At 38.2% G+C, this 16364-nt stretch overlaps 1 protein-coding gene across 1 annotated transcript in view; it reads right to left on the bottom strand.

The window, feature by feature from the left end:
- Nucleotides 1-16364, bottom strand: part of LOC150083268 (neuronal acetylcholine receptor subunit alpha-10-like) — a 207542-nt gene that overhangs the window by 46477 nt on the left and 144701 nt on the right. The window lies entirely within an intron of this gene.

Below are 16364 nucleotides of genomic sequence, written 5' to 3'. Positions count from 1 at the left end.
TTTTCTATAATTGTTTCATTTGAAACCTGGCAAGGGAGCAGTATGTAAACCGAACAGCGAAGTAACCAAAATCAACAATTATCAGAAACTTATGAGAAGTGAAAACGAACTGGTTTTCTATAATGATCACTCTTATGCCACGTGAATATTAAGATAGTTTATTTAGCTAATAACTATATCCCCATAACAGTAAGGTAAAGTTTCGGGAACTTTGGCGGAACCCATCATCAGACAATACACAGGCTGTTTTTAAGGACAAAAAGAAAAAAGAGTAAACAAAATTACTATTATTTTAATATAATATATTTTATATTAATATAATACAGTATATACAAAACTTCTAGCTGATAATTACTACTATATACAATTTATACATTATGTTTAATACATTTTTATCATAGTTTTACCTATTCTATACAATTTCGGTAACTGTATAGAACTTAATTTTTTTTTTTTTTGGTAGTTGTTGGCGCATCGGCTTCTGTGGAAATAATGCATCTTCCAAAGTTTTTGCAGTACATTGATCCAAGCCCGAGGCGGGATTCGAACCCGCGACCTTTGGGTTGCCAGGCAGGCACTTTACCCATCCGGCTAACCCGGTCGGCATAGAACTTATATTTGTACTTATACCCTTGTACTTATATTACACAAATTGTATAGAATAGATAAAACTATAATATGAAACGTATTAAATATAACGTATAAATTGTATATAGTAATGATCCACTGGAAGGTTTGTATATATGTTATATTAACATAACAGTAACTCGGTTTATTGTTTTTTCTTTCTGTCCTTAAAATAGCCTATGTATGGTCTGATAATGGATTATGGCAAGGTTCCCAAAACGTTGCATTAATGTATAGGGATTTAGTTATTAGCTAAATAAATCATCTTAATATTCATGTGATTTAGGAGTGGTCATTATAGAAAACAAGATTTCATGGAAAACCACTACGTAACGTCCTCCTCCAACTATATTACAAAACGAACTGATATTTTCAAAATCTCAGCCAAATCTCCGCCTTATTTAACAGCAAATAAATCCTGATGTAAAGGGGCACAACTGCACCCGTTGACGCCAGCAAAGAATGCTTTCAAGAGAATACTGTCGAAGAAAGAGTATTCAAGAATATTCTTCAAAGGCTCATTTTCAAGAATTATTCATCCATAGTTAGTGGTAGTAGTGGCATGTGATGCAAGAAAGCAAGTGTATGAGCTTATGCAGTATCAGCCAAAAAAAAAAAAAAAAATCACACCATTCCCTCCAAATGCCTGTCCAGTTCTTCCTTAAATTTATTCGACCTATCAACTTCCACAACGACAGATGGAAGTTTGTTCCAGCAATTAACCACCTGCTGGCTAAAAGCAAATTTCCGCACATCTATTCTACATCTGCCTTTTCTGAATTTTAATTTATGGCCCTTAGGTTCGTAATCTGAACAAGTGGAAGGATCCCATCAGAATGCAGTGTGCTCAACCCATTCAAGGCCTTATACACCTCAATCAGATCACCATGCAGGTGCCTAGTCTCCAGCCACTGCAATTTGCAGAACTTAAGCCTCTCTTGGTAAGAGGATCCCTTCATTCCCCTCACCAATCTTGTTGCCCTTCTTTCTACACGCTCAAGCAAATCGACATCCTTCCTAAAATGAGGCCTCCAGACCTGTACGCAGTACTCAAGGCGTGGCCTGACCATTGCCTTATACAGAGGGACAATCATAATAGGTCCTTATACAGAGGGTAAAAATCTACTGGGTGCCTGAACTGCCTCCCCGGGGCAAAGTGTGGTAACGGTGGGTCCCAACGGCTAAAAGGTCAGAAGCACAATGGTACTCAACACAACACTACACATGTACATTGCCCACACACTTTTAAACCTCTGGCCTTGACAGAGTACTGTCTCACACGTACAATGAAAGTAATGCGGAGATGGGGAAACCCCTGGTGCCGTGACACCCTAAACACACTTTACCATGCGATATTTTGGATAGTTTCAGTCTTCCTACACTGTGGCAGCAGTGTGTGTGGGGGTGTCCTTTTCTGTTTCAGCATGACAGTGTGCCATACCATACCATACTGCATAGCTTGCAGTGACTTTGTTATTAAGCACATGGACGTGCAAATGTTTCACTGGACTGCCCAGAGTCTCAACATTCACTCCACTTTGAACTGAAAGGCTTCGGGTGAAGTCAACATGTCAGCAATCAGTAGCTGAATTGGCCATAGTTGAAGGAGGAGCGTTCAAAATACTGCCTTCCTGTTATTAAAAATTGGTCTGGAGTCTAATAATGAGGCACAGTTTGTGTAATTACAGTCATAGGTTGGCTGACACATTATTAAATACTCTATCGATATATTCTACGTTTTTTTTGTTGTTGTTGTTTTTGTAGGGTTTTTCGGTGCATCAGCAATTTAGGCTATATAGAATAGAATAGAATAGAATCTTTAATTGCAGCAATGATAGACATACAATTAGTCCTGTCACAGCATGGTGGTGCCAGGGGTTTACAAAACATATTTACAAAAGATACATGAGAAAAACATAAGTTGCATCAGATTATTAACAAAGCACAGTTTTACATTTTCAGTTCGACGAGGATAAACTTCCTGTATTTTTTATTATTGACGACTTCTTGGAGGACCCCGTTGACGGCTTGCAGTGAGGGCAGCATTTGCTTTGGCAGGAATCTGTCGGTTAGTACTAGCCGGTTACGGTTTGCTAGCAGCTGTGCTGAAGACCGGAGATAAGGGGGAGGAATGCGCAAAGAGCAGTGATCCCAGAAGTTCGGCTCTGTAATTTTACCGGTGGCCATCTTGATGGTGAACAGCAGCCTTCTTTCTGCGATGTAGGACCGGAGCCTGCGTAGTTGAAGAGCTTCTGCTAACTGCGTTGATCTGAGAGCTGGGGGGAAGGTGGAATTTGCTGTTGGCCCATTTTAGAAACCAGAATTCGGCAGAGAATATTCTTTTAATGTTGGATTCGGCGGCCGAGGCCCATATCTCTGAAGCATACAGTATTGTTGGGTAAAGGATTGATACGATGTATCTTTTTACCAGTTGTGGGTCGGTGGTGTGGAGCAGCTGTTGTTTGGCGACCCAGCGTAGTGAATTCAGCCTCGACTGTATGAGGTTTATGTGATCATTGAAAGATAGTTTGGAGTCGAAAACGACCCCCAGATCTTTGTGTGTTTGAACACTTGGAACTGAGGAGCCGTTAAGCACAGGCTCCAACGTTGTCGGGCTGCCCTTTAGAGAATAAGTTATTTGTGCGGATTTTAGGGGGTTGATTTGGAGGTTGAAGGTATTGGGGTAGTCAGCCATGTACTGCAGTTTGCTAGTGATTTGCTGAGTGATTTCGGCTGCCGAGTTGGATGGCGATATTCTAGTAAGGAGCTTGACATCGTCAGCATATGTGATCCAATTGCACTTATTGGTCACAAATATTAAGACATACGCGAGGCCTCCGTAGCCGAGTGGTCAGGAGCGGAAGTGCAGAGCACCAGCGACAAGAGGATTACAGTGCTTGGATTTAATTTATTACAACGCGCAAGATGTTAACTTAATAGACAACTCCTTACAGTTTTCCTCCGACCACTCTGCGCTTTCAATGGAAGTTGCTCTTCGAAGACCGATTGCCGATCAGAACTGCGACACACATCAGAGTAATGAGTCAAATTTGATATTTTCCACAAAATATATCAAATGCGAGGTCATATTGCAATTCTTAGCGCAATATAACTTTCAAAGTCTACACAAGATGTCCACTGAAGAAGCCATAGACGAGATTTCGAGGTTACTCTTGCAGATCGCCCGTCTAGGAGCAGCAAAAGTATTAAAGATCTCCGACAGAGCGAACTCTTGGTTCACTCCACAAGTAAAAGTTATGTTTAAAAAGAAGCAAAAGCTCTACCGAAAGTGGAAAAGAACTGGGCACCCGACTGATCGGACTATGTACAAACGCGAAAGGGCACAGTTCATTCGACTGAAAAGACGAGCATACTTTGAGGTTATGAAGGAAAAATTAAAAAAGGGAAAGAGAATAGTTAGCAAGAAAAACAACAAAAAAGAAATGACGGACCAGCTGTTTAGAGAGTGGACAGAAGTCACATTCGGAAAACCTTTGAATGAAAAGCAGAAAAATTGTGAGGAAAACATCCGCGAGATGCAGAAAATGATTGAAAAACTGATGGATTCCACTGGCACTAACCGAATTAGAGATAGAAACATATTACGTGAAATTAATATCAGCAGGGAAAACTTAAAGGAAGCTATTAACTCGCTCCCCAGTAAAGCAACGATCGGGCCGGACCAGTTCCCGCTATTCATGATAAAAATATGTAGTGCTTACATAATCGACCCACTCCACCACCTCTTCCAGCGAATACTAAGTGAGGGGGTTATCCCGGAAAAATGGAAGACATATTACGTAAAACCAGTTCCAAAAATAAGCAATCCTAAAACCAGTAAAGATTTCAGGCCCATCGCAATCGGATGCTCTCTGCAAAAAATATTTGAAAAAGCAATCCTGAGCACCATCAATCAGCACTGCTTTGGGGACAGGCCAGAATACTTACATTCTGTGCTTCCTCGAAGGTCGACTATTACTAATTTAATGGAGACTCTACTCCGAATACAGCTAGCTTTAAACAATAAACAACAGTTGGACATCGTTTTTCTGGATGTTGCAGCAGCCTTCGACAACGTCTCAATCCCAGCTATAACAGTAATCCTCAAGGAGTATTTCCTCATTTCAGGAAGCACTTTAAGCATTCTCACTAACACCCTTCAAGAAAGACAAATTATCGCAATAAACGGGAAACAAACAGCATCTTACTGTATCTCCAAGGGAGTACCTCAAGGGGGCGTATTGTCCGCCACCTTCTTTGCAATAGCACTAGCCCCATTTTTAGCTCAAAACTGTGAACAATTTATTACATATGCTGACGATTTGAAATTTTTTGTAACATCTAAAGAACAAGAAACTGCACCCCATCTATCAGAGGAAGCAAACAAGGCAATCAAGAAGCTTGAAGAATATCTGCACTACATTGGCCTGAAACTTAATGAAAAGAAAACTGCCCAAATGACCTTCACCAACAAAAAGAAGAAAAATGAAATTACGATTTTTGTGAACAATACCAGAATCCAAAATTCCCCCGCACATGTTGACCTTGGCCTTAAGTGGGATGAAGGATTAAACTTCATACCTCACTTCGAACACATTAGGAAAAAGACATACGCAGCACTGTGGAGCACTAGACAAGAACTCACCGGTCTCCGAAGCCCTCATCTTATAATTCAATACATCCTTAAATGCGTTACACCGATTCCGTTGTACGCATCGACTATCTGGTCATCAGCCCCTGAGAGCAACATCAAGGCCTTCTTAGGAGTAGAATACTGGCTCCTGAGATGGCTAAACAAGATTGCCGGGAAACCGTTTACCATCTCAAGAGCGGTCTTGTCTGCCAATCTGGACATCATACCCTGGAAGTATGTCATCACAACCAGAAACATCTTAACTCTGGCAAAGCTACTAACGGAGAGAATAGATGCGCCGAAAGTGGGAAACGTGATCACTCGCCCTCGGATGACACGACCGAGAATAAACAGAGAAGAACCAAGTCTCAAATGCCAACTGACTCAATTGGACTCTCTGGGGAGATTTTTCCCAGCAAATACTGTGAATTATTTTAATAATTTAAATATAGATCCAGAGAAACTATGTACAGACAAAATGTATAGGACAGAAATCTTTGGTAATGTGTATCGGCAAGTATAAATATAATAAGAAGACTAATTTAATAATTTATATAATAATATTTAGCATTTAACAACCATTTGTAATTAATTAAACCAACTTAACAATTAATTCATTAACCACATATTCTGTGTTTTCATCTCCAAATTTTGTAAATAAGTTCATGTAAACATGCTTGTAAATACTATAATGTAACCACACCCTCTAGCCACGTGCTGTCTATGGGTGTCTCGAAAGAGAAATAAACAGATAATAATAATAATAATAATAATAATAATAATAATATTTGAGTAGACCGGGGTTGAAGCCCCTGACTGCTAAAAATACGGTCGATATGCCAACACGCACTGGACCAACGTGGCAGATTATGGTCCATTTTCCTCAACACGAATCAATGAGGAGGCTTCCATCCTGCAGTGGGTTGTAATAGCTGCAGCTTACTTTTTTTTTTTTTTTTTTTTTAAGACGTAAGCAATATGTCGGTAAATTGCGTGTTCTCTGGTCGATTTAATGTTTCTTGCGTAAAAAACTCATGCTACCCTCACCTGAGACCAACAAAGGCCAAAAAATTCCTCGCGTTATTGACGGGATTCGAACTGTAGTCTTTTCCACCAGATTTTGGGACAACGGTGATTATATCAACTGTGCTACCAACGAGAGCAATACATTTTCTTAACATAATTATTGTAGCCTGCAAAAAATACAATTTTTAACTTCACCTTAGGAGAGAAATTTAATTCTACCAAACGGCGTCAAATTCGCCTTTGCTACAAGTTGTGCCATTATTTTCTTTGTAAGTGATTCATTGAATCAAGCTCAAAGCAATACAATCGAAATATCTGCAACAGAAGGAGAATTTTCGCACTTTTAGACTGTGACAAAATCAAAAGTTATTTGGATTATCTCATGTCTATCCTGAATTCTGGTGATACTGCAATGCGGTCAAAACAACTATCAAGATGTCACAGAATGCAAAAAAGCACTTTCTCTGTGCAAGAGTTTGTTTTGTTTTTTTTAGGAGCATTAGCAACTAAGGCCATATTGCTCCGGGGATATGCGGTGGTCATTTCCTGACCTTTCCGCATCTTCCGTATTTGGTGGGCACGGGCTCGAACCCTGGTCTAATCAAGAAGCGCATGCTACGCACTGTTGCTCTTGCCCACCTGGTTGTGCCTGTGCAAGAGTGCCTGCAAATAATCGTTTAAACGAATTAGAATTGATATGGTGGAAATAAGTAGAACAGAAAGGACCATTTACATTTTTTTAAATTTTCTCTCCTGAAAAAAAAAAAAAAAAAAAAAAAATTTTTTATTTGTTACTACGGAGGAATTTAGAAGTGCTGTTTATTTGAAATTAGTGAAAAGCTGGTAAAACTCGTAAAGACGATGTTGGCGTTGAATGCAGCAATCAAGACTCTATAACAGCGGTGGCCAACTTAATTTGTGATGCTATCTACTTTTTTTCCTCAAAATGTGCCGCGATCTACCATCTCAAGAATTTCATTGCACATGGTTAAAAATGTTAATCAACATATATTGGAAAATGCTGTTTATAAATTTTAAAATTAAATACAATTCAGAATTCCTATTTTAAATTCATACGTATTTAAAATTTTAATTTATGAGAAGTTTGTGTCTTCATGTCATCTGCCAAGCTTTCAAAATCTGGGATATACTGTGATAAGGCCAACCGTAAAGAATGTTCTGTATGCAAGAAATCTTCTGTATGCAAGTCCGTAAGAGTACAGCGATTCTTCGTCTTTGTTTGTGTCAAATACGAAAAGGCCGATTCACATAGATATGTGGAACCAAAAGAGGAATTTAAAAGTTCACTGCATTTTTGACATCTGGGTACTTTTCTCGGCAAACATATCATAAAGTCTTTTTCAGATGATCTGGCTTTAGGAAGATATTGTTTCGCAATGTAATCATTTCATTTTTTCAAGTAATATTTTCTCCATGTGAAAAATCTCAGATTTTTTCTGCAATTTGTTTCGTATCTAAGTCGATATTAAATGGATAAGAAATATATTGAACAATATATTCAACTGTCTTCAACTGTTTTAAAATCACTGAATATTACTGAATCTGGTTTCAAAATCATCCACAACTTTCTCAATTTCAGAAACATATTTTTCACTATTAAAATCAAAAACAGTATATTTTTGCAAATGATTTTGCACATTCGCAAAATGATCTTTTTTTTTTCTTTGAGATCCTTAGCCATTGCCAAAAATTGATATTTATATGCAGAAATACACTAATCATGTCACTCATTATTTTTATTTTTTTCTCGTAATTCCAAATTCAGATCACTTAATTTACTGGTAGAACCTGCCAAAATAGCCAGATCACACAACCACTCCATATCTTGTAGCTGCTGATAATCAACTCCCCTTTGATCAACATTTTTTAATTCAGCAAATTTCGAAATCTCTGTAGAAACTTACTCCGACTCAGCCACTTCACGTCTGTGTGTAAAATCAGATCTGGTTCATTTTCATCGAGTTGCATTTTGAAAAGTTTCCTTTGAAGAGATTGTCCTCTGAGGGAATTCACGATTTTGAAAGCTATGTCCATAACACTTTTCGTATTTAATCTTTTGCTGGCTAACACTTCTTGGTGAATGATACAGTGGTAACTCAAAAAAATCAGGGAATTCATCATCCTTTTGACACAATGCGATGAATCCATTAAGATGTCCCGTCATTGCTTTGGCTCCATCTATTGTTATTGATACGAGCTTAAATAGTGGTTTTTTTTAATGTGTTAAAAATATCAAGGCCTCTAGTTCTTTTAACGAAACCATACCCAGCAGTTGTTCTCTAGTGGTAGAATCATTGAAAAACCATACGAATAAAAACGAGCAATTGAGCTGTATCACTGACACCTGTAGATTCATCCACTTGTAAAGAAAAGGATACACAATTAGCAACGAGCACGCAATTGTTCGCTCACATTTTTACGTTGCATTGCAGTATTTCGAGATAATTGCAGATCTTGAAGAGCACTTTTAATTTCATTTTTGTTCTTAAAATTTTCAAAAAGAGAATCTGTTATTTATAAAAATGCGTCTTTGACCATCAGAAAATGGTTTGCATTTTTTTTTTTTTTTTTGCAAGGATGACGCTACACTTTAAATGACGCTAGAGTTTCTGCTTTGGATTTTAAGTTAGGTGTCATGAAGAAATTTTGTTGTGCGAATCTGAATTTAAGTTCTTTGCTAATTTAATTTTTCTACGGTCACTATTAAGCGGAAAATCCAATTGGTATTTACCATGGAGTGCGTTGAAGTGCCTTTCTAAATTTCCTTTTTTGAGTATAGCCATGAAAGCGTTGCAAATCAAACAACATTTTTCTTTTATCATTATAAAAAAGTATTCTAGTTCCCACTCTTGATGAAAATGATACGTTTTACTCTTTTTCTAGCATTCATTTTAAATCAAAGGGTATTAAATTAACGTATAAGTGCTGTCTAGTTATTAATATTAAGTAAGCTAAATAAGAGTTCGACACATACACTATCCTCTCGACAACGTAATTGCTTGAATTTTCACGTGGTTCAACAGATTTGTAATAATAATATTTGTATTATGCAACAATAACATTTAGATTTTAACTAATTTATTTTTTATATAAATTTAAAATTCATCGTGATCGACCGAAATTAAAGCCGCGATGGACTTGTTGGCCACCCCTGCTCTATAAGAACATTGGCGGGATAGAAAAGAAATAAAGGGAAGGTATGCGCCTCCTTTTCTACATAGTTTCATCATTCCCACTCAGCCAGATACGCACCTATATTGTATTCCATTTTTTCGAATTAATAAGCAAATCTTTACCATGAATGTAACGCTTCGATTTTATTAGTCTCACAGTTCAATTGCGGAAAGAGTTCATTGAGATGAGAGCAAATAATGAACATGGTGAGTCGATGCAGAATTCTCGACTCGACGCACCCTGCTTAATGATGATTAAGAAAACTCTGTTGTTTTGATTATTTAATCATTGGCCACTTGGTTGTCAGATCCTTCACTTATAGTAACTAGTTATCAATGATGAGGTGCCAACAAACACCACAACTGCAGTTTGAGTAATAGCACGTATTACAAATACTTCGTGCCCGAGTTTGTCGGTCTCGGACGAGGACTGCAGAGTTCTCTTTCTTTGTTCCTCCAAATGCATGACTGGGGCAGCTCATGACACTTGCTCCACAATGTGATTGATGCACCTTGAAGAAAACTTAATTTGCTCTTAGCTAGGCACGTAAATAAGGCTTTTGTCAAGATCGTCATTGTAATGACGACCTATAAATCTCGTTTGTCTAAAGTATTCGCACTAAATATAATTTAGTTACTGATTGCACTTGGAAAGAAAAAAAAAAAACTTAGCAGCCGGTCCATAGGATGTGTACAGCAGTGCAACGCACCCGCAAACCCCCTAAAAGTGTTCCACATCCCAAAAGTGTGCCCTGTATCCAACAAGATGAACTCCTCATTGCTGTCTTTCTCCCCAGAATTAATTCTCGCACCCGGATCCCTGAACTCTAGGACCTTCCCTGAACATAATAATTAAAAATAAACAAAAATAAATCATCATCATCTTCTTCAATCATTGTCGATCCATTGCAGAATGAAGGCCTCCTCAACAAATTTCCAACAACTGCGGTCTTGTGCTTTCTGTTGTCATTGTACACCAGCAAATTTCACAATTTCATCGATCCACCTCATCTTCGTTCTTTTTCTTTGTCGTTTAGAATCAAGCGGTAATCATTACAGAATTCGTTTTGTACATCTATCGTCAGTTCTTCTTGATATGTGACTTGCCCATTTCCATTTTAAGCGCTTTGTTATTTCAGTAATGTCCCAGACTTTGGTCTGTTGGCAAATCCAGGCACATGTTTTTCGGTCTCTTTTGGTTACGTTCAAAATTCAGCGCTCCATACTTCTCTATGTAACCCTCAGTCTTTGTAAAGCTTTGGCATTCAATGTACATGTTTCACAACCATATGTTAGGACAGGGAGGATACATTGATCAAAAACTAAGTTCGAGACTGAGGGGCAAGTTTTTCTTGAAGACTATATTAAGCTTAAATAAAAATATTGGGCATAAATATACCTAATTAATAAATATATTTTTTATCTCTCATTTTGTTTTTATTTTAAAGTTATAAACTATACAGTTCAAGTTACATGTTGTAAATAACTCGCAATTCTACATAGAATTTTTTTTTTTCTTATTATCCGGTTATGAGAATTTCACTTACCTAAATAATAACTACAGTTTGAAAAGTAGAAACAGTCGAGTCCTTAAATTCGACCATTTATAGAAGCCAGGAAAAAATATATTTCACACAGGAAGAAATGTTCACAGTAAATATTTCATACAATAACATTTCTATATAATAGGCGACCTCGTTGCAAGAGCTCAGATTTTTATAACTTTTTTCGAATTGTCTCTCTTAAACTTATCTTGTTACTATTACGCAGTCTTGAACAAAGAAAATCAAATACAGTCCCTTTACTTTAAAAAACTGTGATCGAGACTGTAAAAAAAGGAGAAGGAAATAAATGGGAGCGACACCAACCAATTTTGTGCGTCTGTCTTCCGATAAACGGAAGGAAGTGAACGCCGAATCGGTTCGTACATAATGTCGATTCCTCTTAATTTGTCGCCGTCTTTCACAGCACAGATGTGCGTGGCATGTTGAAAACATAACAAAATCCATATTTAAGGTTGTATCAGAATAGGACTAGATATTTCATAGCAGCCATGGAATTACAACTTCAGTGTATGGCAATAAACAACATTCCGCGTTTCTCACAAAGTTCTGCAGTCCATCTATGAAAAAATTTAATAATTGGTCTGTTTGCAGCAGACTTAAACATAAATGATATTATTTTTACGCTGGTAATATAGACAGGCACCGTATGGATTAAAATCATGCTTGCACAAATGTATACACAGCGGAAATCTAATTTCATCCAGTCAGCTGATATCCATGCAACTGAAGCAAGTTACTACAAAATTGCTTGGTTTGCCATCTTCGAGTAATTGGCCAACGGTGTTTACCAAGGTAACTTTAACAATAGGACACATGATATCACTGGATATGGAGTGAGAAATTTTTATACAGGCAGAACAAGGCAGTTTAATTGTGACAGAAGTGATATTTAAGTAGTGGAACAGTATTTTTCACTTCAGTGCGTAATATGGGTATTTTATATGAGAAGGTCGTGTGTTTATTTTGGAACGTTATCTTTCAACCAAATCACTTTTGCAACCCAAGAGACATTCAATAACAAATATTCCAATAGGCTGTATCAAATAAGACTGAAACAAAACACAAAACTGCATTCGTGCTACTGTTGAGCGTCCACTGTAGAGTAGCATCAAACACACTAAAAGGAGCGAATGCATTCTACAAGAGCAAGATGGACGGTTACAAGTAAGAGAGTGTTAAGTTCCTGCATAGTAGGCCTCAGATTTGTTAGACGACAGCTTTAATGGTTGGTGTCGTTCAAATTTTAGTTTCACGGCCAGAAACTCTGGGCAGTACGATGATTTCGCGAATGTTTTCCCCTAGAGTATTAGCAACTGCATTCAGCAATTGTGCATCCAATTGCACATTCTAGAATCGAAGAAGGATGCGAAGTATATTTACCCTTCACTTTCTGGACTCTGTTCCAGACAACCTTGGAATTGGTCATCGGGTGATATAAGACGTTTAGCAGATCTCAGATGCCTTCTTACCGTAATGTCAGACGAAACGTACTTCGGAGAGTGCACATTTGGAGGCTAATAGATTATCTGTGGCAGGATATCGTCGAAATATCCCACAAGCCTTGTTTGTTTGTGCCTTCCCTGCTGCTGGGCATTCTGCCATGTCTTTGGAAATGATGAAAATGACTGGATGTCTTTAAAACTGAAATTGCTTTAGCTTTACAGTACTTTCTCTGATATATTTAACTGCAGCACTGACTGTGGTGATATTAAACGTTTCCAGATGTTTAAAAACATTCCAGTCAGCCTGATCATTCTTTCACTGTGGTATCCTAGACAGATGGTATGGTCTCCCATTGTTCATCGGGAATATCACGGGAGAAGTGATCGGATTTACACAGGAATAAGAGAAGGGGAACAGAGAGAGAGAGAGAGAGAGAGAGAGAGAGAGAGAGAGAGAGAGAGAGACAGAGAGAGAGAGAGAGAGAGAGAGAGAGAGAGAGAGAGAGAGAGATGAAAGTAAACGTACGGGTAGGAACGGAGAAAAATGTATTAAAACCCATATTTAAAATAGCAAGGTTGTTATTTTCGAGGTGAGGGTTGCATGGTTTTTCCTTCCGATAATTCGTAGTTTCTGTTCAGATAAACAAGCAGATCTATCACAGAACACGTAATTTACTGACATAATATGTGTAGTGCAATATTGTCTAAGTCTGTGATGCACCCTACAACAACAATTGCTCTATAACAGGAGTGGCCAACTTAATTTGTGATGCGATCTACTTTTTTCCTTCAAAATGTGCCACGATCTACCATCTCAAAAATTTCATTGCACAAATCGAGGGATGACTGTATATTTAACATTCGTCGTGATCGACCGAAATTAAATCCGTGATCGACTCGTTGGCCACCCTTGCTCTATAACAACACCCCCCCCCCCCCATTGATATCTGCATTATCCCACAGAGAATTATGTATATTAAAATCCCCCATTAGTAGAAAAGGGATAAGAAATTGCTTGCTTAATGAGGATATCACGGCTGCCTGGAAAGATGTCGTTCCCAGGTGGCATATAATTAGAGCAAATATGGGAGGAACCTTACTGTAATGCGAACTGCCATCGCCCTTTGTGTTGGTAGTAGTTTGTCTAGGTTAAAAAAAAAAGGTTTTGGTTACCGACAAGAATGGCGATTCCTCCCTGACCAAGCTCATCTTTAATTCAGTCCATCCAGATAATTGTACACTTGCGCAAGGAGGGGTTCCCATTTATCTTTAAATGCATCTCCTGTAAGCAAAAGCAAGTCAAGTTGACTCATAGTTGACTCATTAATTTCTCCTACGTAGGGTAGGAGAAATTAATACCGTCACTATTTAGACTCAATCCACGGAAATTCCATAGGAATTTGAACGTGATCATTATTTAGATATGCTCGATAAATCTGTGGACTACCGAAAGTCCGAGGGCTTGGTTTTCGCAGACATGGCTTTATTCTTTTTGGGAAGAATAGACGTTATCTGGTGTCCATTTCGTCCTTGGCAAAAAAAAGTTCCAATACTGAGTTTTCTGTTGCCTCCTTGACTTCTATATCCATTGGCTCACGCGTTTCCGAAAGAGTCAGGTTTTGTGGCTTTTCCCTGCCACTCACTTTTGGTAGAAGTATTGCAGCAGGAGATAATGTTATACGCGTGGTATTGTCATTTCTGTCTGTGTACCAATGGTATACTTCGCAGAGAGCTTCTAGGCCTCATTGATGGCTAGACGTTATTTACTTGTTGGCCACGTTTCCTAGTCACTTGATAGGAAATGTTCATTTTATTTTTTTGTTTTGTTTCTGAATTTCTTTCTCTTCCTTCCACCGCTGCCATCAAGGGTAATCCATCCTTCTGACCTCTGCTCTCCACTGCAATGAATCATTCATACAATGTCTGCCATGCGACCAAGTAACATTATTCATGCGCAATCGAATTGAGCTATCGAATTGAGCAATCCGTGCGCAATCGAATTGAGCTATGTGTGGTCGGTCCGCTTTCTTTAAATCACCCATATTTGCATATGAGAACCATATAAAGTATATTCATGCTCAACGTGCTTATTGCATCAGTTTCTTAATCTGTGTACATTGTTTCAATTCGACTGACAAAAGTAAGCAGGTAAAATCGACTATATACCTTAACTTTTGTCCGCCAACGTATACAATAAAAATAGTTTCATCGAAATTTTTCAATTAAAATAAACAGAAAAAAATCAGCAACTCCTAAGAAATGCAATAAAGAATAAGCAAAAACAAAAATTCAATGCATAAAATTTTGATGGGATTTTATGAGATCTGATTCTACCTACAGCAATTACTGACAAAAGATTAAAATGAATGATACCTTTTTTTTTTTTCAAGTGAAGTCAGAATATACAATGGTGCTCAAAGAAAGTGCATCACCCCTTAAAATGTGTCGTCCGAATAACGTAAGTATATGGAAATATTTCTTATAGATTCCATCAGATAAGATGGACACGCGTAGGTGATGACTTAATATTGCACCAGCTGTTACTTTCAGCTATATAAGCACGCCATCCTGACACAATTCCTTGCTTGTGGCGAGGAATTGTGTGCAGTTGACGCCACGAAGAAAGAGTGCTATTGTTGCTTTACGTGAGGAAGAATGTTCTTCCCATCATATTGCTTATAGAGTGTCTTGTAATCAGTCGACAGTGTCTTTCCAAACTCAAGAATACTGCTTCTGCTGAAAGGAAAAAAAGGAACCGGACGCAAACGAGTGTCTACGCCAAAACAGGACAGCGTTTTGAAGCGCTTATGCTTTAAAAACCGTATAGCTTCTTCGTCTGAGCTGAAAAGAGAATGGTAAGAACATACAGGAGTGGTAGCAAGTGCAGTAACAGTCAGAAGACGCCTCTTCAAAAATGAACTTGTAGCCGGTCATCCTAAGAAGAAGCCCCTCCTCACACAAAAAATGAAAAAGGCCCGATTAATTTGGTGTAAGGAACATTTCAAATGGACCCCCGAAAAGTGGAAGTCAGTTATTTTCTCGGATGAGAAGAAATTCAACCTTAACGGCTCTGATGGGAGACAAACGATTCGCCACCGTAGCGTGGTGAAGAAGACCATCCAGACTGTATGGTGTCTACAGTGAAATTCCCTACCAGCCAAATGATATGGGGGTGCATTTCGTATCACGGAGAAGGTCACCTGCAGTTTATAAAAGGTTCTATAAATGCCAATGGATACCTGGCTATAATGGAAGGCAAATTGCTGCCAACCATTGGAGATCATGTCAACCTGCTGCGTAGTAACTGCATCTTTCAAGACGACTCTACTCCTTATCATCGGGCGAAAAGTGTAAGTAGGCACTTCTGTAGTTATCTTATCTTCATTTATGAAGTAGAGGTTCAACAGTAATGTGTTTATATTTGTTACAGGTGAAAAATGGTTGGAAGAAGGATCCCTTACAACTCTTAGCTGGCCAGGAAACAGCCCGACCGGACCTGAATGCTATACAGAACGGTTGGCATCGCGTGGAATCTTCAGTTGCCAGAAAGAAACCAAAGACTCTTCGTGAACTTCAGGAAGCCATAATTCGTGTTTGGACCCAAGAACTATCAGTTGATTATCTTCAGAAATTGACCTTGCTAATGCCTCGACGGTGTGCTGGTGTCATCAGGGCCAGAGATTCAACTAAATATTAGTTTGCACCTGGTGAACTTTTCATTTTGTTATCCATTTAAAATGATAAACTGAAGAAAATTAGGGCTTCTGATTACATTTCAGCCATAATTGTCGTGTTTATTAAAACTGTTGTATAAAGGTTGTGAATGCTCATTTTTGAATATTTTGAGAGCACCTGTCAAATATTACTTAGCTTTGCC

The sequence above is a fragment of the Mastigoproctus giganteus genome, chromosome 7, assembly GCF_048544385.1.
Source record: "Mastigoproctus giganteus isolate SK-2022 chromosome 7, ASM4854438v1, whole genome shotgun sequence".
NCBI classification, from domain to species: Eukaryota; Metazoa; Arthropoda; class Arachnida; order Uropygi; family Thelyphonidae; genus Mastigoproctus; species Mastigoproctus giganteus.
Note: the sequence above shows the minus strand (reverse complement) of the source record. Positions and strands in the feature narration are given on the sequence as shown.